Consider the following 27,048-nt stretch of genomic DNA (forward strand, 5'->3'; position numbering starts at 1 on the left):
GCAACCCGTCTCCTGGAACCTCATTAACGCCGAGCGCGTATCGGCACATGAATTTAGCGGCATCGGCGCAATTAGCCGGCGTGCGTGGAAATCACGTGTGAATTGAGACGTGCGATAATAAACGCTCGACTCCGCAGCAGACGGCTTGAATAATACCTATGGAGTGTTAGAGTCGAGCTTTACGCGTCTTCACCAACAGAATTTAGAGTGGGCTCTGTACCGCTCCACTTGTATGGGAAAACACACAAGACTCTTTCAAAAGCGTGAGTGGCAGATATTGTAAAATCTGTAGTAAATTCATGTACTTTACGGTATGAACTTCAGATGCTACCAAGACATTGATGCAGCCTTTCTTTAAAGAAAGGGTCGATGAGGTCGACGCGTTCTCTGCATTAAAGTAAGCAAAACGTGCGAATGTGTCTGTGTGTCACTACCACTCTGTATTATCTCTTAGCCAGCGGAGTCTTCTCTACGCTTTCTGATAAGGAACCCATTTTCAACCGTAATTATCCTTAACAATTTTTCCCTCCAGCGACGGACGCAAGTGCTCGAACTGTTTCATCTCCTCCACGTTTTGTACTCAACCTTAGACAATACACGTCAATACCGTCCGTGGCATTTGGGCAGTAAAGTCATTATGAAGGCTACACAAACTAAAGAAAAATGTCATTATTCGTAGTGTTCTTAGATTACAAGGACGTTCTTTAGCAATGTAATCGCAAAATAGGTAAGAGAGGTGCCACTGTGAATGAGAAATGTATACGTACAACCTTGGACATAATTAGCATGCATAAAAAACTGACTTGAATAGAAATTTCATTCTCCTTGACATGTTTATCATTTTTCAGTATTATTTTAATCACAGTGGCATAGGCAGTATATTTAGGTGGCTGGTAGCAACCTCGGCGGCCTTTTGAAAAGGCAAACACCATGAATAATACATATTCATGTGGAACATTATAAATTATACATTTAGTTGTAAAATACAAGCCAGCGGCATGCGGCGTGTATTCTTGCAATCTCTTCCAACAAATAATAATTATAATAATTATTATTGTTGTTATTATTATTATTATAATAACGCTGGATCTTATATATAAGTTCCAAAATAATTACATAACTTTTACAAAATTCGCTGAATTATTGTGAGATTTTCATCAGTGGTTTCTATGAGCCTCAGTGTCTGCCTCTGTTAAAATCATTCTGTTAACAGACGACGGTTTACTAATAACGCTATAGCTTGTTCTTGTAGAGACGCACCAGGCTGCTACACTCTCGCCATTGAAAATCGTTAATAGGTTATTTTTGCTAAAAGACATTATAGAAACCTTCATAATATCAACAGAAGCTGACGTAAGCACGTAGGCCTGCACACTACCGAGTCCCTGCAGCATTATTAATGAGCAGTTTTGAATAGACATACGACGTATAGCAACCAAGAATATGTAAAGTAGACTATATAACTAGGTTGATTTATTTATTTTTTTTTTTACTTTTTTAATGCAATATACTTAGATTTTTTCCATCCTCTATTTTTCGGACCCCTTCTCTGAAGGACATTGGACGGACCTGACTGCATTCCACTGATAAAACAGAAATCATAACTAATTATGTCTTTGAGGGGAAACCCATGTATTATCAACACTAAAAAATGACTGATTTTCATGTTGGCCTTTTGTGGTGATACACATCACAGCATTGTTGCAATACGTCTTAAAGTGTAGCTTGCATGCTGCAAGTAGCATTGTATATGTCAGGTAAATGCAACCTGTGCAGACAATGATATAATGAGTGTCCCCCTTTTTTGATGCTGTCTACATGGTTTAATGAATAAAGATCTCCAGGCCAGACAGGCAAGCTTGCTCCAAGCATCTGTGCCGTGACGGCAATGACAAACATGTGGTAAAGAAATCTAATAAGGAACCCTTTACGATAATTAGTTTAGAGTAATTTGAGGTTGGCTGTCAGAATGTAACAATGCATCATCTAATTGAAAGGGGGGTGAAAGTGGGGAGCAGAGAGTCATGGAGACACCGTTTTGCACTTCGAAGTACATCGAACACCAAAATGCCAGGAGGAGAGAAGTGTCAGCACACGAATGTTGACGTGTGCGATCTTATAGGCAGCCAGCGCTGAGGCTTGTGCCTGTGACTGCATGTCTACATGTATGTCATCGCTATACTGCCGAAGGGCCACCAGGCAGATAGAGTGAACGTGTAATGGAAATGACATTAGATCATGTGTTTTGCAGTGACCCATTCAGTGTGAATGAAGCTGCAAGGTCATACTGTAATGGAACAAGCAGGCTGAATAGAGTAACACTTTGTCTCTGGCTCGCCCAAACACACTGTAAAGCATAATTGACAACCTTGTGGAACCGGTGTTTTGCGGTACTGATCCCTGGGTTCTTCTGGATTAGAGCCACGTGGGGTGTTTGATATGGTCCTGTGGACTAGGTTGAGAAACATCTAAAAGGACAGGGTGTCTGTGAGGTAACCAAGTGTAAACCATAGTCTCTAAATCCTTAAACTCATCACAAACCCACTAGACAACTTCCTGGCTTCCCACCACACCCCTTGCGCGCCCACAACCACACCTTTGCTAGATGTTGCACAGCCATATACACAGACATGCACACATGCAGACCAACCAAAGCTCATCACCGCAGTCATTGTCTCTGAATGACATCTTTCCAGTGGACCAGAGGACCCGCCAGCCATAACAATACACCTACACCAACTGTACTAGATCTCACTAGAGCTATCTTTACATCTTTACTACAGCTATTCATTGCATGTCTTGATTGCATGTCTGACCTGAGGAGCATCTTAACAGCATTCGGTTGCGAGCAACACCACACAGTTCTCCAATCCAGTGGCAGCTGACACGCAGGGAGGATTTTAAAGTGGCAGATCCATCACTAAGCTTAGACCAGCCGGCTCTGGTCACATTTTCTGGGCCAATTCCTTCATCTTGAGGAGATCATGTGCGTGAATGTGGGTCATGAAATTCACTGAACAGCACCACTGTCAGTGTATTCTCTGGTCTATATAGTGTATTTGCCCAAGCATCTACAGCAGATTTTGTGCGCTAATTGACAAAATATTTTCTTATTTTGCCAATTATGTTTTTAGCTTACCTATGAATATGTACCTTAGATATAACGCTTTAGTGTGGCTTGTCTATAAAATGCTGCATATATGAATAACACAAAATTAACCAATGAATGAAAATGCTATCTAATGCATATGCATGCTGAATATAACAAATGCGTGTTGTCAGGAGCCAATGGCCTTGGCCACGTCTTAGACCTGCCTCAAGACCACTGATGCAATCAGCAATTTACACACAAACAAATGACACCTTGGAGAGTAAATATTCTCATGGTAAATATTCTTACACACATACATAGCGTACTGAGCAGCTGTATAGCAAAATTGGTGATATGATTTGCACTCTTGTATGAGCTTATGAAGAACACATCCCTGACCTAAAGTCTCAGAGGTGCATTGCTGTCTTAACAATCTCGTACCGTGATGAGTCTTGTCCTGTATAATGTGGTAAACTGTGCACAGACATAATGGGAACAGGTAACCTGCATAGCGGTAGCATCCTTCTCCATGGTAACTGGCTGAGTTGCCTATTACAGCAATAATTACCATGTGTTATATATCACAGTGTTTCCGCCGAACACATAGAAAGGACATTGGTGAGGCGGATGAAATATCACTCTCTGTGCTGACCATCGACATGCGGAGGTCTCATTCCAAGAGGGATTTCATACCCAAACTCCCTTCCTGCTGTATCTCTCACACACACACACACACACACACACACGTAATCATGTCCATGGCCTGAAAATGTGTGTTTTTGTTTGTATGTTTGTTTTGGGTTTTTTTGGAATGGGGAGGGGGGTTGTTTGTTTGGCACTGATCTATTTGAGAGTGTGTTTCTGCTTTAGAGGTCAGACTCCCTACCCAAAGAAATCTCAGTGAAATGAAAACTCATTTAAGACAGGATCTGCACAGTGAAAGGTCTGTTTTCTGTCATAGCATTACTATTACGCAGAGGTTCTGAGTGTCTGTGTAGATTAAGTAATGAGATTGGGCTCAACTCCACTAACAAGTATTCGGTACGGACCAGTGCTTGTTTTTAAGTGTTTTGAATTGGGCAGTGGATTGGAGAATTGGACAAGAAGTGTTCTCACATATCCGATTATTCCAGGTCAGCGGCAGACGAGTGTGAAGAAAGGAAGTCATTTGAAGCGGCCTGCGCTCGAGAACACCTGCACCACGGCTCCGTGACCCGAGGAGACACGCGGTCGCCGTGCTTTCCCCGGGGCGGCCAAGTGCGCCGCCCGTTCAATTAATCCCAATTGGTTTACTCTAAAACACAATCGCCGGGACAGATTTGAATGACCTGGCAAGTGGTTTCTTCATTCCTGCATCATCTGAAGACCTCCTGGGGCCTGAGTGCTGTTCTCCTTCTCTCAGCACACACAGAAGGGAAGCTTGTCCCCTATTTGTAGTTCACATCCCCACGGAGACAGTGGACGCGTTTGGAGCACCACCCGCTCCGATGTATCGAACGGAACTGGGCCCCCGGGGTTCACAGCCATGGGAGGGAGCATCGGTCCAAGCTGGACGGCGCCCCCGCCTGGTTCACAAAGGAAGCACGTGTAGGGCTGGGGTTTTGGCAGAGGGGAACCAGTTGGGTTTCCAGTTGGGTTTCCCTGCTTAGACGTCTGGCGCATCACCACAAATTTAACAGAGAACGCAACCAATACAAGAACCAAACAGATATGAGACATTCAGAAAGACCTGCCACATTCACTCAGATTCGTTTAGAATCTGAGACGTCCTCGCAGACACGAACGCAACCAATGAGCCGTCCAGACATGGCTTACAAGTTCGTTACAGCTGTTCCCAAAAGAAACAATCTGTATGGACTAATGAATTTTAGTTATCTGTTGCATTAGCTTGAGCAAATTTATGTTTGAATGGAAAAATTGAACTTGATGAATAATTATGTTGTGATTTTCCTTTTTGACATTAGCATTCAAGTTCTCTCAGTTCATCTCCCCTAGCAATCTAAATAATGACAATATCCATTTATCTGATCCTCTAAGACCTGGCAGGCCATGATGTCACCCGTGGCCCACACCGCCCATTAACTTTATATACAGTGATAAATTACCCTTCAATTAAAATTTATTTATGTCATATAACAGTTTGTGATGTGGATATTGACAGATGCTGCTCAGAGGAGAGCCTTTGGAGGCGGGGCCTGATGGAACACCTCCACCTGTCATGACACGTATTCGCTCGCGTTTCTTCTCTTTCTTTAATCATCTAATGCTGTGATTTGGCCAGATGGTTTGTCTGTTTGTTTGTTTGTTGTTGTTTTTTTCTGATTTCATAACCGACTCATTTATGTATGTGGATGCTATGTGTGTGTATAGTCAGCTCTTATTTACACTATAAATGATGTTATGGTGGAATTTTCATTCAATGGCTTAATGAATACACCACTATAATTCATTAATGACTGAATGACTTCATTTAAACCTTTTTTTGCCATTTCTCTGAATGATATTTCCAGACCAATAGCACAGGACACTAAACCTTTATGGGCGTTTTTAGGGAGACGTGTATTCTAATTTACGGTTCACATGAATGCTTGCCACTGCATGAACAGAGCTGTTTACAGTGTTATTTATGACAGTTTGGTTGAACTTTCATCAAATGTGCTGAGTCTGACATATTTTTAAATCACGCGTGCAGAGAACAGAGCCTCCTCATCTCACGTTATGGCCTCACACTCAAAGGCAAATTACCATATGCTCATGAATAATTGATCATATAGAGTTAAAGCCCCATCAAAGTACATTATAGTGTAATTATGAATAATTAGATACACTCACCACCAACTTTATTAGAATGATTTATTTATCAGAACGCATTTGGAGGTAAACAGCTAGACTGTAGTCTGGATTTTGCTTAGCACATTCTGTGTTAGCCATGTAGGATTTCACCTACTTCTGAGATCCAGAGCACTCTATATTTTTAGATAGCAGAGACTGATCAGTAATGATCTTAGAAATGATGCATGACGACAGATGGACTACACTCTGTGATTGTACACCTGAAAACATGCACCTCTAAAGAAGGTGTTGATAATAAAATGGTCAGCTAGAGTTGGCACAATGCACATGTTTCCAATGAAATGAGTGGTGTGTGTACATCACTGACAATACAATAAAATGGTGGACCCACAGTTCCTAATGCTAGAATTTCAATGAATGACCCAGATATTTGCTTTTGAAAACAAGTCCATGTCAGAATCCTAATTCTCTCGAGCACCAACCTCTCCACAGAGTCAAATGAAAGATCTGCATTGTACTGGCAGGTTTGGACATACATCAATCAACAGGGCCAGTGCCATGCAGACATGTGTGTGTGTGTGTGTGTGTGTGTGTGTGTGTGTGTGTGTGTGTGTGTGTGTGTGTGTGTGTGTGTGTGTTTTTGATATTCATGCACACTGGATTCAGCCCTGCAAGGAAAAGGAACTTTTATGGTGGGAGGTGTAGGGGTGTGGGTGGTGTGGGTGGTGTGGGAGGTTGGTAGCAAGCCAAGAGCTCTGTCTATCCTTTCTGCCCAAATTCTGAGATGGGGTGGTGCCGTGTGCCCGGGCCTGCTCTGGACAGCCGGGCTAATGGCCTGCCACTTACAATCGCTGGCAATTCAGCCCAGCGGCCAGGCACAGCCTAACTTGGTTTGCAGAGGATTTTCTATTGCGTTGCTTTATTTAGGAGTAGGCTCCTCTCCGCGGCACCCTGACCTTCAGAAGTCATACCTCAGCACTCTGGCGTCGGGATAATTAAATGCCTACGCCAGCCTCCACCCAATCACGCAGTCCAGGATCAATGGGCGATTTTCAAAACAAACTAATTCACTAATGGTCTGAGTTATTGTTCCAATTTACCTGGGCAGTGAATTATTGTCCTCCAATCTGGGTGGAGAGGAGAGAGGAGGAGGAGAAGGAGGAGGAGGCAGATCAATGGAGAAATCAAAGAGAGGGGAGGCCTGCCACGCACGGCTTCATGACGGAGCTGAGCTCCTCGGAGCAGCTGCCTCTAGCACTGGGTGGCGGGGTCGGTTTGTGCAATGCTTCTAAGGAGGACAAGACCTGTCGTCAAGCCAAGTAATTACCACACAACCCAAATGACAGTGCAGACTAACAGCTTGGCTGGTCAAGGTGTTGTGGAAGATGATCCAGATAAATTAAGCATGCCAGGTTAGTGGGGAATTGAATTAAACAGAAGATAATTCATTCCTAATCAATTTCACCCCATCACTGTCTTCTGGGAGTTTTGCTTTGTTGCTTTTTGTTATTGATGTTTATCTCTGGTGATTCTGATTATCATTATTAATGTATTTCAGTGTTATTAATGACTATTTCTGTAATTTATTTTTAACAGTGAAGAAACTCTTGGGTAAATTATTCCCATTTTGATGGATGGTTGAACTTGAGCTGTCATAATTGCTTTGTTTTCATTCCTCCTTTCATCACGCAAATGGAATTTTCAATGAAAACAAATAACTGACAGAGCACAGATGTGGGAAGCATTTATTTTGTTTGTTAGGTTTGTCTTCTGGACACGTGACGCGCCTCCGTGGATCGATGCTGCAAAACAGATCTGCTAATAGGTGAGTTCCCGTGGTTGCTTGTCGCATAGAAACAAGCTGGCCAGTGCACTGACGCCACTGCCCCTTCTCTCTCAGGAACAGTTTCACAGTACAAGGCATCTGCTTAAGGGATCTTCCTTCCTTTGTGGAGGGAAAACGGACCCCAACAAGGCCGGTGTGTGTCTGGGCAGAGCCTCGCGCAACAAACCCCTTCTCTCCCATTGATAACATTCATAGATAACAGTGGTCTTAACACAAGAATATTTCCATATTCCTATCCTGAATTTGTTGTATTTTTATGTGCCATGTCAGCAAATGCTCTTGAGTTCACCAGATTTGTCCTACATTACCTCATAAACATCTCGGTTTATACAAGAGCACACACTCTCGTGTGAATTAGCATATCTGACGCCCTAGAAATGTCTCCTAGGCCTAAGTGCCCTGTCTGCTTTGTCAGCCGGGGTTCCCAGCCAGGGTACACAGTCAGAGTATACAGTCAGGTTACACAGTCAGTGTATACAGTCAGAGTACACAGTCAGGCTATACAGTCAGGGTATACAGTCGGAAATATAAAGTTAGAGTACACAGTCAGGGTATACAGTCAGGGTACACGGTCGGGGTATAGAGTCAGGGTATAGAGTTAGGGTATACAGTCGTGGTATATAGTCAGAGTACACAGTCATGGTATACAGTCAGGGTATAGAGTCAGGGTATACAGTCGGTACACAATCAGGCTACACAGTCAGGGTATACAGTCAGAGTACACAGTCAGGGTACACAGTCAGGGTATACAGTCAGGCTACACAGTCGGGGTATAGAGTCAGGGTATAGAATTAGGGTATACAGTCGTGGTATATAGTCAGAGTACACAGTCAGGGTATAGAGTCAGGGTACACAGTCAGGTTACACAATCAACGTACACAGTCAACATACACAGTCAGGCTACACAGTTAGAGTACACAGTCAGGGCACACAGTCAGGGTACACAGTCAGGGCACACAGTCAGGGTACACAGTCAGGGCACACAGTCAGAGTACAAAGTCAGGGTACACAGTCAGGGTACACAGTCAGGGCACACAGTCAGAGTACACAGTCAGGGTACACAGTCAGGGCACACAGTCAGGGCACACAGTCAGAGTACACAGTCAAGGCACACAGTCAGAGTACACAGTCAAGGCACACAGTCAGGGTACAGAGCTTTGCTGAAGCATCATTCCTGAAACCAGCAGCTATAAAAAACATTTTGTTTTAAGTCTGAGTGTGATGACTAAAATGGGAACATGACGAGGAGATGGCAGATGAGTGCAGCAGGTGTCACGACAGGTGAGCAACAAACGACTCCGTCCTCCAGACAGCATTAACATTACAAACTGTCATACGACATAAATGAATCTGAATTGAAGGCTAATATGTCACTGTATGAAGCTAATGGCTAGTGTGCCATCGTAGCTTACCCTTTCTTAGCAGATCAGACGAATGGCTAAATTTGCCAATCATTTAAATTCATTGGTTTTCATTTATTTTAAGTTTTAAATGACCATTGTTAATTGGTTTGAACTCTGTCCACAATGCTGGTCAAATGGCTCACATTACTAGTTACAGTAAGGAGGCGGGCTTTGAATAATTGCTATCGTACGTGTAAGCGTCCAAAAACAGATTCTTTTATTGATTTCTGTTAAGAGCACTAGAAGAGACGGCAGAAGAGGCGTGATGTACTGCCAACACCGCAGATTAAAAACGAGTGCATTCATTAGACACAGGGATCTGTTTTGTTACTGTAGATCTATGTCTCTTCCCCCACACGTGCACAACTCTCCAATCTCCACACGCCACGTCGTGACAACGTTCGACGTCCTCCCAGCTAGCAAGGCTCCCTGGCAGCAAGGCTGAGTCACGGTGGGCTGGCTCGGGTGGAGGCAGCGGGAGATTGTGGGTGGTTGTTTGTGTCGGATGTTTCGCACAGATCTCTACGTCCACCTGTTTAACATGCAACATCGTGCACGTCGGAGAGGGTTGCGGGGGTGGGGGGGGGGGGGGGGGGGTGGGGGCGGGGAGGATGATCTTTTAGTAATAAAGTCAGGTTTGGCTGAAGAATAAATTGGTTGCAATTTGAAAGCTCCTATGTTGTTGATACTCTCTAATTACCTGTGGAATGAGACTGATGTGCATGGATTCTGCTACCTGCTTGACGCATATTTCTCAGAGCAGAGGCAGGAGGGGGGGGGGGGCACGCTCCTGCCTGCACCGTCACAAACATGCCACCGCTACGCCAGCAGGTGCTTCTCATCAGGCGACTACGACCGAACTGCAGGGGCCCGGTTTATCGCCACAAATACGGGCTGAAAACTACCCCGTTTATCAAGCCCTGGCTGGACGACCCCTCCAACACCCTTTTCCGACGAGACGCCACTGACTCGGCGCATGAAAGCATCCCTGCCGTCATCTTCGTCCTTAGCAAAATGAGCTGGAATATCCCAGCGTGCAGCTCCGCCGGTCCTGTCTCCGCCGTCGGGTCTCGCCCCACCTCTCCGAGACATGGGCTCGCCATGCCAGCCCTACAAATGATGAGAGGGAAGCGTGTGTTCACAGCCCTGACCTATCGCCGTGAAGCTTCCCAAGACAACAAGGCTTTGTCGCTGGCTCCTGCCTCGCCCCGTCCCAGGCCCCTCCCCCAAAACACAGCCCCTCCCCCAGCCCTAGGCCCCTCCTACGGCCCAGCAGGCAAAAGACGGTCAGCGAACATGAAGCGGCTGCAGACGTCTCAGGAGGCGGGACATCCTCACTTTAAGGAGCGGATTCCTGAATCCCTCCGTTGCCGTGGGTTATTATCGGCCCGGGCTCCGCTCGGCCCCCGAGGCGTCAGCTGGCGTGCCCGCCTGAATTTACTGACCTCATTTCCCTGAAGGGCCACCGCATTCGTCCTCCATTTCGTATCATCTCCCGCCCCCAACAAACCCCCCCCCACCGTGAGGATGCCTCATGCTTGCCTGCTTTTGCCTGTAGAGAAAAGGACCTCAAACGACTGCCTGGCCTGCCCACCGCTCTTATTTAAATGTGGTTTTGCATGATAGTTTGTGCGGGGAGGGCGGATGGAGGATGGTGGGCTTCCATAAATCAGAGCTCCCCCGGGACAGGAGGCAGATGGCGTAATAAGCTCGTGCACTGCTCTCGGCTGCCAGGAGAGGGAGCACTGCGGAAGGCTCTGCACCTCCAGGTGAAATGTGCCACGCTCACTGTGCCGGCTGCCTCATGAATATGCGAGGACCGCACTGATGTTTTAATTTGATTTGGTAGCCCTGTGCCTCCACGTCCGCGCGTATCCGCGTGTACCGTGCCAAGGGTAAGCAGGCAGGCTGCTGGGAGAGTGCATCAGAGCTGCTCTGTAGTCTGGCGCTAAGACGCCGAGCTGCCTTGTTCCAGTTCCCGTCAGCCTGGCTTCTCCCGATTGCGTGACTGATGTCTTGCCGATGGTGGTTTAGTTTCAGTTTTCCCAGTGCCTTTGTGAGCAAAGTGCGAGTTTGGCAAACAAAATTATATAATCCGCTGCAATTATGGTACGCCACGCGCCTGGTGATGAAAACCAAACCAGCCATTGCCGTCTTCTCCAGTTAGCTCTGCGTGCGAACGCACGAGGCCACGTCTGCTGTGCTGACTCCCTCCTCCTGGTTTACCAGGCCCCGTCTGTAATGCCGCAATTCCCAGCGACAGCTGTTTAACCTGATCGCTCTTAGCCGGAACTGGCCGGGGATGCTTCGGAGAGCTGGAATGGAGTCAGAGTGGCCAATGCACTGGTGTCAAGGGCTCTCCTGGCAATGCTAATCACCTCCGCCTCCATTGGACACGAAAATAATCGGCAAGACAAGTTGGCTTCATTTCTGAGCAGACGTAAACACGGAGCCAGGAGAAGGGGGCGGGGCATCACCCCCTGGATGCTCGCACAAGGTCAGCATAGGAGGGCAATGTCAGATTTACAGAAGGAAGCAGATTTAGCCCTCGATTCTCTACAGGCTGACGCCCGAGCCCGAGCGCATGGCAGCCTGACTAAATTCCTTCATGTCAGCTTTTCTATTTTCAGACATATCCGCCGTCTGCACAGTGTTTGGATTTAAGACGTCAGGACTCATCAGTTGTATCCTTAACAATTCCCGAGGCGGAGAATTTATTTAACCGCGAATAGCACACGCCATTGCTGTGACTGTGAAGAGGTTGTGTAAGTGAAAAGGGCATCGCCCCTTAATAACTGAAACACTAAAGATCTTCCTGTTCCTCCCTCACTGTTATCACTGGGCCGACTAATAAATCATGCTATTTTGCTGTTGCAGCTAAGTGCCTCATATTAGTCTAGTGGTTTATGTACGCCGATAATTAAAATGAGTGACGGCGAGTCCAGCAGCACGTCATCGGAAAACTGGTATCGCGCCTCTGCCACAGTGGGAACGGCGTTGGGGACTGGGCAGAGCTGCACCCCATACCCCACCCCCCCCAGTCTCTGCAGGTGTGCACGTGGATGTGTGCACGTGGACCTCGCTGTTTATGCAAACGTTGCCGTCCATTTGCGTGGGATGGTGGCAGGGAGACGAATGAGTTTAAATTCAGGAATATATAACCATTCATAAATATAACATGGTTCGTTCATTAAGGAGCCTATAGTTTATTGTTCAGTGCTTGTTATTGTGTGTTTTGAAGTGGAGCTCTGAAGCTTCTTAGATATCGGGGATAATACAGGACTACAGCCCAGGAGGCCCAAGAGCGTGTGGTGCAGTATCTGAGGAGTTCAGCACAGGCTGTCTGTGGTGCGTCTGGAACAGCCAAGGAAACAGAATCAATACCACCTTCATAGTCTTCCTCATCTGACGGCTGCTTCGGTACATTTTGGCCCAAGAGCGTATTTTTTTGGCACCGTGGCTTTCACACAACGCAAGGGCGCTGAACAGAAGAGAGGACACACGAGTCTAAACTGTATTGACATGTTAGCCTGGCCCTGCGGCCAAATGGTAAACAGATAAAGAATGATACATGTCTGTGTGTGTGCCCCTTTAAAAACCACAATCAAAACGTCAATGCAGTGTTATTCTATCTTTGGCCTATGCCTAAAGCGTGACACTGCTAAAAATACAGGCATTAGCATTTTGCCGAAGCGTCTGAAAGAATCGCTCTTTTAATTCCTTTTCCCCTATAGCAATGCAGCTCATTATCCTAATCAACAATGGTGAGACTCCTGCAACAGCAGTAGCACAGCCCTCGTGTCTCGAGCGTTAGCATATCCGAAGAGCCTTCGCGTACGAACAGGGCCCGGATAAAAAAGTTTTGTTTTGTTTTACACACACTCTCGAGGGTTTTGTATTTTTTCTAGATGATTAATGATGCCTATTATTGATGCCAGCTGATACGAAGCACAGCATGGGCAGCTGTGAGCAAGTTGTGACGTGTGTATATTTGCGGCGCAAATTAAAAACCGTTATCTTCGGGCGTGATTTGGCCGAAATATACCAAGCAGCACCTTCCCACGAGTGAGCAGGAAAACAGTGCGCTGCAGGAGTTAATGACCGAGCACGCAGCTACGGAGACAGCGCACGTTCCCTCCCATTTTTAGAGGCATTTCTGGGAAGACAAGAGAGGAAAATAAGAGCAGGACATTAATTAAAGACCTGGCTATGAGTTGGGCACCGACTGTGTTTGTTTACAATACAACAGGAAGACTGCGAAAGCTATAACAGTGTCAAATGAATCCATGTGTAACGTGCAACTGTATATAGATTACATCGTGGACGTTAACTGTTCAATTTTACTGTGGTGCCTCATGTATCTGGTGTTCGTGCCTAAAATAGACCACTCGTGACCCTGTGCAACGTCTTTGAAACCTTGCTCCCCCCGCTCCGACATCCCAAGAGCTCAATCATCTTTTTATAGCTGTGCAGACGTCTAAGCCAAGCCCTCGTTTAAAGAAGCAGCCAATCACGCTTTTCAGCAGGTAGCAAAGTATCGCCGATGCGTCAGGGGCACAGCGGGAGTGCGGAGGCCGCGCTCGAAATGTTCGCCGACGGGAAGTTTGTCTATAACCCCGCCACTGCGGAATAAATTCATGCCTTATATCCGCCGAATGAGAGGAGTCTCGGAATACTAAATTATTCATAGGCCAGATTTGCAGGGTTCGCTGACTGTGTCAGGGGAGAACGTGACCACGTCATCAACCTCCAGAAAAACCAGACACTCCGGCAACAAGAGCCCCTGGGTTCTTTGGGGGGGGAGAGTTGGGGGGATGTAGCACCAACATTGCCTTATTGCACCTTATTTGTTTTAATGAGTGGTCCATCTCTGCCCTCTGAGCCGCTTGGGAAGTAATCCATCAGAATAGACTAAATTAGTTTCGCCACAGAGGGAACTGTAACACTTTAAGCTTAATATATGATATTGAGTGTCTTAGTACTTGGAGGATGTAACTTAAAGGCCGACGAGAACACTCGTGGATTTCTTAAGTGATTTGATATGGTGTAGGTACTTTGTGCATTAACGCCCATAGTAACTGTGTAAGAGTGTCTTTTTAAATTTTTACAAACGCAGCTCAAGAAAATACTGCAGAAAAGGGCACTTGGCTTTTCTGAGGATATTTGTCATGCAGGATTTATGTCCTTTTGGCAAGTCTCACTCAGAGTGTGAGATCTCAAACACATCTTCACATAAACTCAGCTCTGGCTGAGAAAGAATCTCGCTGCTCTCTGTTAGAGTGCTGACTGAGGCGAAAGTTGGCAGTATCCTCCACTGGCTTCCCCCTCCCCTGGCCTATGATCATTAGAAATAGTAGCACAACTAGACAACAAGGAGGGAGGGTGTGTGTGTGTGTGTGTGTGTGTGTGTGTGTGTGTGTGTGTGTGTGTGTGTGTGTGTGTGTGTGTGTGTGCACTCCCCAGCTGAATCAGCGGTTTAGAGTCGAACACAGCATGGATACACATAGTTCTTGGATGCTGCATCCTTGACATTTGGGTCATGTTCTCTGTTTTACCACAGTGAGTCATGAGCACACGTTCCAGCCGTGGTCGTACATCTGCTCGAGCTGCGTGGCGCGGTTATGCCCATGGAGCAGGACCCATGGGAGGCTCGCCAGGGAGGAGCAGAGTCCCGTGTGGCCCCTACGGGGCCGCAGCTCACACACAGAGCTGCGGTGCTTTCTTCAGGATGAGACAATGTGTGTTGCAATAGAAAACTCATCCATTAGAGGCGCCTTCTGTTAATGTTTCAAATGCATTTTTTTTGTTAAATGTTGACAAGGCAATTTCTTTGTTTTCAGATTGTGTGTTTGCACGTGTGTGTGTGTGTGTGTGTGTGTGTGTGTGTGTGTGTGTGTGTGTGTGTGTGTGTGTGTGTGTGTGTGTGTGTGTGTGTGTGTGTGTGTCAGCACAAGAGGAGCAACAGATTACGTTTGAAAAATGCATAAGTGTGTTCTGGAAGGTAATGATTTATCTGAACAGGGCTCCATTAAGTCATCTCGGGGAGTGAAGGAGTTGAGGCGCTGATCCCAGATCAGTAGACCTGTGCCCATCACAGTGGAGCAGCCACCACTCCGCTTGGCGCCTGTCAGTGTTTGTGTCTGATACATTATTGCTTAGCATGAAAAACGTGGCGCCTTCCAAACAGCCGATTTATAAGACGTGCCGGAGCAAAGACAAACATCACGACGCCAAAATGTTGGGAGTTTTACCCAGCATCCCACTCTGCGCTACGCACAGCTGGTCCTGCGATTTTAAGAGCAACTTTCAATACGGACTCTCATACTGTTCACACACGCCCGCCCACTTCTGCAGTCTTTAGAGTATAGAACGAGTATAAAACCTGAATTAGAGTATAGAGTATGAAACCTGAATTGTTCAGGCATGCATTCCAGCGGTGTGTCTCATGCTAGCGGTGTGTCTGCACAGCTGAGTGAGCTGAAGGTTTGGCTCACGCTCACTAGCTTATATCCTCCTGGATAGGGGGGAAAAAAAGACTTGGCACAATGACATTGGCTCCGACAACATTTATAAAAGGCTAAGTGAGCATGTCTATCTATGGGTCTATAATATCCCATAAATAATCAATCTCCCCTAATCCTGATATAATAGTCTTTCAATGTGTCTAGACATCCCTGCAGGCCTTCTCTCAGCATCGTGTGGAACGAGGCCTCCATAACAGCTCTGCCACCTCACTTCCTGCTCCGCCACCTCACTTCCTGCCCCGCCACCTCACTTCCTGCTCCGCCACCTCACTTCCTGCTCTGCTAATGGTGGCTCCACCGTGTCCCCTGGGTTCAGATTTGGAGGACGCTGGGTAAGAAACCCTCAGAGGCTCTCTGTGCTTTTAGCTCTCTACTCCTCTTTGCCCCTCCCCTCTCCTCCCATCCTCTCCTCCTCCCATTACTTTCTCCTTCTCTGTCTCTCAGCCCATGCGGAAGGGGCAGAAGAAGAGCCCTCTGCAATTTCCCTCCTCTAATAGGTACTTCCCAACCCCCTGCTCCATAGTCAAGGGAAGTGACAACATTAAAGAATGGCTGGTCCTCCTCTCAGAGGCAGGGGCCAAGACACAGGAAATAGTACTGGGCAATTATGGGTAAATCAAGCACACTGTTCACAGCCACACCAGAACCGCAGGCAGGCTCCCACGTCACTGTGGAACTCTCAGTAGGTCTAGATCCTGCTTTTGACTGTGCCTCTTTTTCCTTTCTCTCTCTCTCTCTCTCTCTCTCTCTCTCTCTATTCTTGGCTGATGGTGCAGTTTAGTTTTGGGACGCAGGACTCTCTAAGGGCGTTAAGAGCATTCACTGCCAGAAACCATCTGAAGTTAGAGCACAGCAGAAAGAGCTATTGGAGCTCATCTAAACAGCAGACAGAGAGGAAATATTAATCAGTCCATCCGTGACTCCGGGTCTTTACGCCATCAGCGTAAAGGGAGGTAACTACAATGCCAAGGAGGTAAGATCTCACAGCTTCTTCATCACCGCCCGTAATTTCAATATGCATTTCACAGATACTTAAGGCTGGTTAACGTTAGGGGAAGAGGGAAGACAGGATGTGGTCTGCAATGCAGACACACTAAGGCCAATTCATGATCACCAACAGCCTTATCTGCCCTCTACTGAGAGCGTATGTCCATGTAATGCTTGACTCTGCACAGGGACCCGATCCAAACACAGCTCCGGTAAACCTCCACTCCGGTTCAGGCCCGGTGCGAAGCAGAAATATTAATCCGATCCCGGCTCTTCCTATCAGCAGGACGGTGAGGCAGATCTGGAGGGCCGGAGCGGCGTGTCTGTAGAGAGGCTCTTTGAGGCGGTCACATTATGCTGAGTCACGCCTGTTCCCTCCACTACATTAAGCATTCTCCATCCAGGCCGCCATCTCCCATCCTGCTGCCAGTAAAATAACAGTGCAGAGAGCTTTCCGTACGAGCGCCCCTAATACGACGCCACACATTAGCCATGCTCATAAGGAGTCGTTTCATATTCAGGCACCAGCCTCCTGGAATTAAGTCAATTACTATGATTTTTGCTCGTGTTTGCATGCATAAATGTCCATCATCTGTAAGAAGCGAAGGATGCCAAGGGGTCAATAAATCAATAAGATTTTTGCAAATAGCTAAAAAAAAAAGCCAGACCTTTTGTTCTGGATGATCAATAAGGTGTTTACGACCTTAAAAGAATGGCGGTGGGTGCTGTGCCTTCAACATGGAGGAAGTGTAGCAAGGAACATGCCCAGTCCCTCAGACCCACACCTTCACATTGTACAGTCAGAATACTTGATCTTGGCCATCTGACTCAAGCGCCATTCCTGCCTTATCAGGGAGGAGTAGATCACCTTTATCTTCGAGGCCAGTGTCTTTGAACCGGTCCTTTTAAGTGGGACGAGCTGGGCTCCCAGGCCCCGGCATGCGACTCGGCCCTGATGGGCAGGCGTTGGGCGCAGACGGACAGGGAGGGCTCTGCTCGGCAGCGTCCGAACCAGAACAGCAGCCGTTCGGGCCGAAGACCGCGGCGTTTCCGGATCTCTGCAACAGCCTTTTCATTTTTCAGGCGGCCGGCAGGTGCTGGCTGCCCGTGCTGGTGTGCAGAGGGGTGTGGAGGCGTGTTGGGTGTGTGGGAGGGGGGAGCTGAGGAGAGAGAAAGAGCCAGCTGGCAGGATTCCTCTCCTACCCCCCAAAACACCTACAGGTTGTCCTTGTTTATTAATAATCCCACAAGCCTCTGTGGGGGCGAGGGTGACTGCAGAGAAGCCGCTGCCCCTCACGCCTTATATGGTACTGATGGGAGGAGCCTCTGGTCCCCCGCCCCCAGCGCCACCACTTCTCCTGCCTCGGTCCACACAGTCCAGGGGCGGAGCTAGGAGCCTGACTTGTGGTAGCTTCTCCCTCGGCCCTTTAATTACATAATTGTAAGAAATATCGGGGTTAATCGCTGCAAATAACCAAGGCTTTTAATAATTTATGAATAACAGCAGAGCAGTGGCCAAGCTCTTGGTAGCACGCCTTCTTCTAACTGCACAAAGCCACATTCAGCTCTGCCAAGTGTGCTGTAATCAAAACTGATATTTTTCCACATCAGTTCCATTTGCATAAAGGTGCCTGCAAGAAGAAATCCGATTGGCTGTCTGAGGAGCGCGCTCGGTGGGCTCTGACTCAGACGCTTTCACTGCATATGCGTCAGTGAACCTGAAGGTCAATGTGGGATCAGATATGGAGATGAAGACTGAAAAAAGTCAGTAATAAAGATGATGTACGGATGTTCATCTTATCAGCTCATCTTAGATGACAAACAGCAAAGGACCTGTGACTGCTGGCACGGTGTTGTTAAACATCATACAAGTGGCGTCTATATATCCTCCGACAGCTGTGCTGCATATTTTGTGACGATGTGACATTTTTGCAATCATGTGAAACTCCTTCCACAACATTATGTTGTTCTTGATTATATAAAATGCTTTTCAACAGCAACATCTTGTTGATCTGCTTGTTGTCAGCGTTTTCTGATGAAACTGTAGGGTTCATTTGCATCGGAGAAAAAACATATCGGAACGGCAGGTTCTTTTACACCAGCATATGTTGAGACAATATTAACCATTAGCAAAAAGGAGAAAGAAAGAAAATTTAAAGCTCCAGTTTGGGAACTGTCACTATAACTTTGAAATATATTTTTTGGCTCATAAAATTCTCCTTTTGCTTAATCCAGCTGAGTTAGGTTCACGGGGGGCTTTTCTCAAACAAACCACTTTGGAACATGCTGTTCTCTGCAGTATCACATAAGTATTTTTGATATAACATGACGGAAGTGATATGTCCTCATCAGAAATACACTCTGACAGAAATCAGTCCAACATATTGGAAAGAGTCATGTAATAAATTCTCTATTAACTGACAAAACCGAAAAAATATCCAAAATCATAAACACCGCAGCCTCTGAAGATTTGCAGGCCACTCAAACATTATTACACATTATTATCTTTTAATTGCTTTGTATCTCCCAAGAACAATATAACAGCAAACTCTATATTGACTTCAACAGGAGGATGGCCAGAAATATTATCCGCCTCCAAACTACATTTGTTCCATGTGTAAGTACATTTTCTTTTCCCTGTAATATCCCTCTTCTGTCTGTCTGTTCATGTGTTTGCCATTTGCCATTTTAAAAAGACCTGATGTAAAGGCAGGAACGGACATATGACATGCCACATCCATACTTAATTAATCTTAGATCAGTGTTTTTATTTTTAAAATATTCTTTCTAATGGCAACCACAGTGCGTTCAGAGTGGCTTTCAACCATGGCATTACAGAGAGAGAGAGACTGAGAGTGAATGAGAGAGAGTGAGTGAGAGAGAAAGAGAGAGAGAAAGAGAGAGAAGAGAGAGAGAGAGAGAGAGAGAGAGAGAGAGAGAGAGAGAGAGAGAGAGAGAGAGAGAGAGAGAGAGAGAGAGAGCATATCTACGTTATGGGTCACTCCATTAAACTGGCACCTTGCTGTCACTTCATTAAGTGTCTAAGTACAATAACTACAAACCAGCCCTGGTACTTTCACGGGCCTTTGATGAGAACACTTCGGAATCCCTTGACTTTTAAGCCCTGTGCAGGCTTTCAAACCCACTTCAACAGCCTTCCATAATAACTCCCAGCTTCCCAGCCCACCGCCGTCATTTTTGTTATTTAAACCCCTTTGAAACCTCCGAAGATGAATATTTTTTCATAAAAGACTGATTCCTTTGTCTTTATTAATGTTGCAAGCTTCTGAAATGATTTATTTATCAATTAACGCACAGATATAAATAAAATTTAATGAATGCAAAAGCTCAATTTTTGCCATGCTAAGCAGAATTCTAAGATCCCGCGGAGATCACGTAATGCTCTCTGTGAAAAGACTTGTGTTAATCAAAAGGAGAGATAATGCGGTCGGCCGCTGCACACACCGTGCCGAAGTGGGCACCTCGCCTCGCTGGTGCTTGGTCCTGGAACGAGACGAGGCCATGTGGACGTCTGTGGGCGTCTGTGGGCGTCGGTGGTGGGACGTCTCAACCATGATATGGTAAAGTCCTAACCTTAGTCCTAAATACGTAAATAAACCAAAGCCTTTAGCACAAGGCCTTTAGTGGAGCCCCCACTGCCGGCATTGATGACTCCCAGGTGCTCGGCCTCCGTGGGTGTCACTGTTGGTCATTACTGCCTGCAAATGCTTGAAGCTCTGCACCAACAGCAAACGAGTTTCTCCGGTCCCGGGACGTTTCGGATCTGCGTCTGACCTGTTCGGCTGGAGACCCGACCATCGCAACGCTGCGTGTCGCCATTGATCTGTGATGCACGTTAACCGAAGTCAATAAATAAACAAAAACACAAACACCGCCATAAAACCCCACGCAAACAGGCCAGCCACACACCCCCTGCGCCAAACCAGCCATCTCCGTGGGCACTGGAGGGTCCAGGTTCACCAGCTGCATCCACTACCCCATTCACAGCTCGGCTACTGGGCCCGAACTCTGGCGCCTCCAGCCAGGGGAAGACAGCGCTTATTATTCGCTCTGCCAAAACAGGCGGCTAGTTAATATTCCGGGCCAGGCTGGCGCAGAGACGACCCGTCCCGGGCCTCGGCACGCCGTCTGCATGGAGAGAGCGGGAGCAGGGCAGAATGGGGAAAGCCAGAGAGAGGCTGGCCCACTCTGGCCCGTCACACACGAATGGGTCCACTTCCTTGGGTAATCATGGCAGTAGCAGGTAGGAATCGGTCTATCAACCCAGGCCAGGGCAGAACTGGCCCGAGTGGGTTAGGCGGCGACACACACCCGAGGACTTTCCAGAGGGTTGTTTGTAAGGGCTCGGTGATGTGGAAAGGCAGGTGTTTGCCTTAAGCTACGGCTGGCATTTTCAGCGGGGTTAGCTTGATTGTGGGACGGAGTTGCTGGGTGGTAACGTCACAGAGAAAGTGTGAAATGCATGGTACAGCCAGATTAATTTTACATTGTGGTACCTTTGTAAGAGGACAAGACTGCAGTTACCATCAACCCACACTGCGGATGGGTATCTGAGATGTAGCAGACCCGTGCACAAAATCAACTGAACTGATGAACCTTTGCCTTCGTTAATAATTTGCACAGATTCGTATATAAGATTAACTGTCAGAACTGCTCTTAATAGAAAAATACACTCTAGAAACCATTTTAGGTCACAAGGGTCTAATTCAAGCCGTTCACAAACTCACACTTCGCCACCTGTTTTGTAACTATCTATCATAAACGCTCAAGACCTGAAAAGTCAAATTTGACGTCGAACGCAAAAGTGCGCGAGCTCCCCCCGCAGTTTACCGTCAGAAACGCACGCGCGTATGTGCACCTCGCGCTTTTTTTTCGGGTTGCGGACCTTTCAGCGCGTTCTGTGCCGTCGTCACCGAGGCACGCCGTGTGTTTTGCGGGCGCGTGCTACATGCATAAACATCGCGCGGACCTTGCCGACACCGCTTTCATTTGGGATGTATAAATTCGCAATGAGCCTCGTCCTGTCTTTACGGTGCAGTAAACCTACAGTGTCGCATATGTAATTGTGCAGTGATGGCTTTCTACTTTACATTTATTTCCACCAAGGAAACTGAAACCGTTGAAGTCTTGAATGCAAAGTTATGGAACGCAAGCGCATAAAACAAAAATCTTAAAATTTTATAATGCTGAGGACAGTTCGCTCAATAAACCTCATTATTTTTGCGGTTACCAAATTCTGACCATGAGCACTCGGATAACGCTCCATATGATGCCTTTCCACATACTGTATTTTTCACCTACTGTATTTGAATCTAATGCATACATAAACATTAACCGGGGTAGCTTAGACGCTCTTGCAGTATAATTTTTGGGAATGCTCGTTTTATGCACGACAAATGCGTTGCAAGTCGCCAACTGGAGGGTTTTGTGTGAATCCACTTAATTGAAGTTTTGTGCTCTATTGCGCAGGTGGTAAGTGCTGCGACTCCGCTACTCAAATAGCGTTGAAAGCACATCCTTTAATGCAAATGCATTCGTGCCTGACATCTACGACGTTACACGAACCGCTCGCGGATTTGCCACGCAGCCTGAACGCAAAGGCTGTTTTGGTGTTGTTTTTTGACGCTACGAAGGTGAATCGGAGACACGATGCGTGGACGGAAAACAGATTGCTCTCAAATAGTCCGTCTCTCTCTCTCTCTCTTTCTAAAGACTGTCTCATCTGCATTTGCTTTCGCTTCGCATGGCCCCTTCAGCCGTTTATGATCATTTGTGTACAGAAATACAGTACAATGCGATCTAAGCCGTGCAATACCTTTCCGGTGTCACAGTGCCCAGTCAGCGAAGATGGTATATAGCCTACGCGGAAAAAACTGAACAAACTGCCGATGTTGGGAAACGAAACACTTCGCAAAAGCAAACATTTAAGTGTGTTTATTGGTTTATGCCCTTTCTAAATACAAAGAATTTAAAGTCATAACCTGGCCAGATACTATGTAAGGGCACGTTGCAGGGTCGGTTAGAGCAACATCACCATAACTAATTCACGACCGCAATACAACCACTGGTGAACCTCTAGTCCCGTCCGTATCTTCAAACTAGCGCACCGACTTACCTAAAACTGATTCTCTCCTGTAGTCAGAATCTGCGGTCCGAGATGTTTTAACGCATTCGTGGCAAACTTCTGCAGGAGGATACGTATCCACGGCTCATGCTGATGGCTCGCGCTGTGATACTCGATTGCAGATGAGTTAGCAGTCCCTCTCATGCTCAAGAGGAAGAAATCCGGCAGTTCGGAGAGGTTATCAGCATCGGTGTGCAACGCGACAAACGGACACGTTAAAAAGACAGAAAGACGACCGCAAAAGAGAGAAGGTATCGGCGGGAATATCCGACAGAGAGTTGGGATGCTCGGTGCAGCTCTGCAAAGGGCGTCCGCGAGCGCAACGTGGGCAGGTGGAGCGAAGCGGATGTCAGGGTAGGTAGTCTGAGACTCAGACTGAGAAGAACGCGCAAAGCGAGCAGAGAAACTAGGGGGAGGCGCCGACGATACAGTTTTGTATTGAAGAGGACGGTTATGCCAGACAGCAAGAGGAGGGACCGGGCCACATCAAGTGTGGGGGGGGGACGGGGGGGGACCGGGGGTGGGGGGTTGGGGATGCGTTTATTGCGAGAGAATTTGTGTTAATAAGCAGTGATATTGTACTTGTCTCGTGTATTTCTTTGTGCTCAGGGCAAAAGTAGATTTCTTATTTCTTGCTGCCTTTGCAATTTCTGCTCACATGCAAACTCAGTCGATATATAATTTATAAATAATAAACTATATGTATACACATTTGTGACGTTGAAGTCCAAATTCACCACGGGGACTCGGTAAATGTGGAAAACACATAATCTATAGTGGCGACATATGAGCCTGGCTTTAGTAAATGTCAACGGTGGTCAGAAGAGCTCGCCTCGTTAGTGGTGGAAGCACTAGGTCCCTCGCATTGAACTTTTCTTTCTGACTGACAACCATCAAGAAAGCTTTCAAAGCTGCTCCGAGATTCCGAGATTAGTTATAGCCTATGCTGTATATATATATATATATATATATATATATATATATATATATATATATATATATATATATATATATATATATATATATATGTGTGTGTGTGTGTGTGTGTGTGTGTGTGTGTGTGTGTGTGTGTGTGTGTGTGTGTGTGTGTGTGTGTGACCGTATAAAATGGATAGTAGCATATTTGTTTAAGATACAGGCCCTGTGGTTATTGTGTTTTTGTGAGATGCTGGAGAGACGGCCCTGCATTCTGAATAGCCTTATAGACAGATGTAATACCAGTTCAGGCAGGATAAAGATCAACGGAGGCAATTTAAACAAAACGCAGCAAAGGACAGGAGCTGTCCGTGGTGCTGAATTTAGATGGCTGTCCTTTAGGGTGTCTCTCCAAAGAGCTCTTTTTGTGATTTAAACTCTTCAAGTGTTCCTAGACTAGAAAACGTGCTGTATTCTGGCATTGATATGCTTGTCCTTCTCTGTCTAGTGGTGCTTGCTCTTTTAGACATGCCGTAATACAATAACTCCCACCGGTCAGGCCGGTAAACCTTATTAGATCAAATATACTTGAAGGAAATTGATTTTACATACAATTTTCACCTCTGATCAGGACTGTTGTGTAAATAACAACACATCAGGATTATGCTTCAGTTGTTCCCTGGCAATTTGATAAATGAATATAAAAAGCAGTTTTCTGTTCGTCATCATTTATGATTGTTCTGGTTTAGGGCAATGATAATCCTCAGGGTCATTGAAACCTGTTGCTTTAAATGAGAACATACCATCAACACTGAGATTGTGAAATGTTACCTGGCTGCACTCAGTGTCAACCGCCTGAATCTCTGACAAGCTACTAATGCTGGTTAGCCTCCGTAACACAGTTCAGACCTGGGGAATAATCTAATAATAATCTCATATTATATCTTCAGAGCAGATTTCCACACCAATACACAAATGTGCATCAGCCAGGTACATCCATCATGTCACGTTTTAATAACATCACATAGCATTGGTCCATCTCAGTGAGGGCTGAATCGTGACAGGTGTTGGAAAGCAATGGTATGGATGAGGCCTGGAGCCACTGAAAGGCGGGTGTCATCTTTGAAATCTACCTGGTGGTGTTTTCTCCATCACATCTAGGAAACAGCAGTGAACCATCCCCCCTGACCTGGCTGGTGGCAGCGGTTAGTGACACGTTTAATCCCAGGAGGATACCAATCGACATGCCTCTGTGTACTGCTGCGTGAGTCATACAGATGACAAAATGTCTAATGACTGAGTTTTATGGCAGCAATTAAAATGGAAGAAATTGCCGGAGAAGGGTAATGATCACTCATAAATTTAGAACAACAATATAATTAACGGGTCATTTGATGCAAGATTAAGTCACTGGTACTCTTAGTATGACTCAAAAAATTGCTGTAGCCTGTGTAAATGACAATTAATGAGAACAGCAGCATCACCAATGAAGAAGAAAAACTCAATTACAGTTCATATTAAGTATCTCTGTGTTTACTAGAATCTATGACCCAATAGTAATATGTATTTCATTTTAAAATGATGCCACAAACAGTTGAGGTCGGATCAGTCTTAAATGAAAACAATTCACACCCCAGCAATAATCGGAAGCAGGTGTTTGCTCAGAAACACCAAGCTTTCAGGAAGTGCAAAACTTTGGGTGAGGTTTGTGTGGGTTTTTCTAATCCCAATTCTGTGCAGCATGAATCTCAAAAAGGCCTGAGCTCCATGTCAAAGAATCGGACACTATGTGCTGAGTAATATTTGTCCAACAGACACAGTCCAAGACAATGGGCCTCAACCTTTTACTTCTCTCTCGATGAGCTGTTTTTCCTCAGACCACGTATTGATATCCATGTCAACAAATGACTGCAGCTCCATCGACAGTAGTGGTCAGCATTATAGACCAAGCCGTAAAAGGGAGAAAAAGAGGACGAATCGCCACACATCCGCTAGTTTTAACGGGAACCAGATAGGTCAAACTTAAATGAATTTGCCGAGCTTGTGGGGGTTTTACTCTGCTTTGATAAGATTATAATGACAGTTTGATTGATGGCCTTGGTGGTGGACAGTTTTACTGAACCGATAGACGATTTTCTGTAATAGTGCAGAGCTGATGTGTGTAGGACGGGTATGTTATTACAGGAAACAGTATTTGCTGTAACATTCAGAATTTAGCACAGGACTTGTCATGCACTGCTAAATTATGCACCTATATAATCGTGTCATCTTGTGAGCGTGAGGACATGACTGCAATTAAGCATTTGTCCAGAATGGGGACTTAGATAATTGGATAGTTTAAGTGCCATTCTGGCTATTGACTGGTTTGACATCCTCAGACCATCTAGAATATTTTATTGCTTTTGCATCATGGAAGTTCGTATGTTTCTGTTTATTTTTAGCTTCAATCAAATAACATTACAAGCAGCAGACTTATTGATATGATGTATTTCTTTATGCTACAGTATGTGTACATTTGATTAAGAATACACATTACATCCTGCAATATACGTGGACATAATGTCCAGGCTAGTGTAACTGTGTTTGTGTCTCATCACTGAGGACATTTTAATAATTTAAATGATACACAATACAACCTCTTCTCTGAAGCAGAATTCCAAAAGAGAATGACTTCACACTTACCCCCCCCCCCCCCCACCCCCCCCCCCCTCCACTTCATACCCCCCAATGTCGCCCCCCACGTTTTCCGCTTCAGTATTAAAGTTACACGGGTTTTGGACAGGAACACAGCTCAGCACCACTTCAGCCAGGCGTCTGGGCTCAGGGTGTAATATTAGAGCTCCAGTTGGGTTTGTTCCCTTCCTGTAGTGTGTGTGTGTGGGGGGGGGGGGGGGTGGGGGGGGGGACGTTGGTGCCATGCTGAGCGAGCAGGCAGCACTACCGGGCAGGCAGGACGGGCCAGAGGAGCCTCTCATCATTAGGCAGTGACTACGGTGTGTGGCGCCACTACCAAGCAGCCAGAGAGGTCTCAGTTAGTGTCTCTGAGCTCCACATATGATCCTGTACAGTTTGACCTCTCCATGTTCCCTGTTTATATATATAAAAATGTGTGTTATGCCATATGTATGTGTGTGTGTTAGTGTGTGTGTGTGTGGTGTGTGTGTGTGTGTGTGTGTGTGTGTGTGTGTGTGTGTGTGTGTGTGTGTGTGTGTGTGTGTGTGTGTGTGTGTGTTGTGTGTGTATGTGTGTGTGTGTGTATACAAATACTGATTCAATCCACTGACAGGTGAAGTCAAATAAATAACATTTATTATCTCATTGCAGTGGCACCTACTAAGTTTATG

General features: G+C 46.1%; 1 protein-coding gene across 1 annotated transcript in view; it reads right to left on the reverse strand.

Annotated features, from left to right (window-relative positions):
• brinp1 (bone morphogenetic protein/retinoic acid inducible neural-specific 1) overlaps window positions 1–23,227 on the reverse strand; it is a 97,254-nt gene extending 74,027 nt beyond the window's left edge. Inside the window, exon 1 of the mRNA XM_077011462.1 lies at window positions 22,781–23,227. The gene's annotated coding sequence lies outside the window, so the exon portion shown is untranslated. The remainder of the gene's footprint in view (window positions 1–22,780) is intronic.
• Between the last annotated feature and the right edge of the window lie 3,821 nt (window positions 23,228–27,048).

This window comes from Brachyhypopomus gauderio, chromosome 7 (genome assembly GCF_052324685.1).
Source record: "Brachyhypopomus gauderio isolate BG-103 chromosome 7, BGAUD_0.2, whole genome shotgun sequence".
NCBI classification, from domain to species: domain Eukaryota; kingdom Metazoa; phylum Chordata; class Actinopteri; order Gymnotiformes; family Hypopomidae; genus Brachyhypopomus; species Brachyhypopomus gauderio.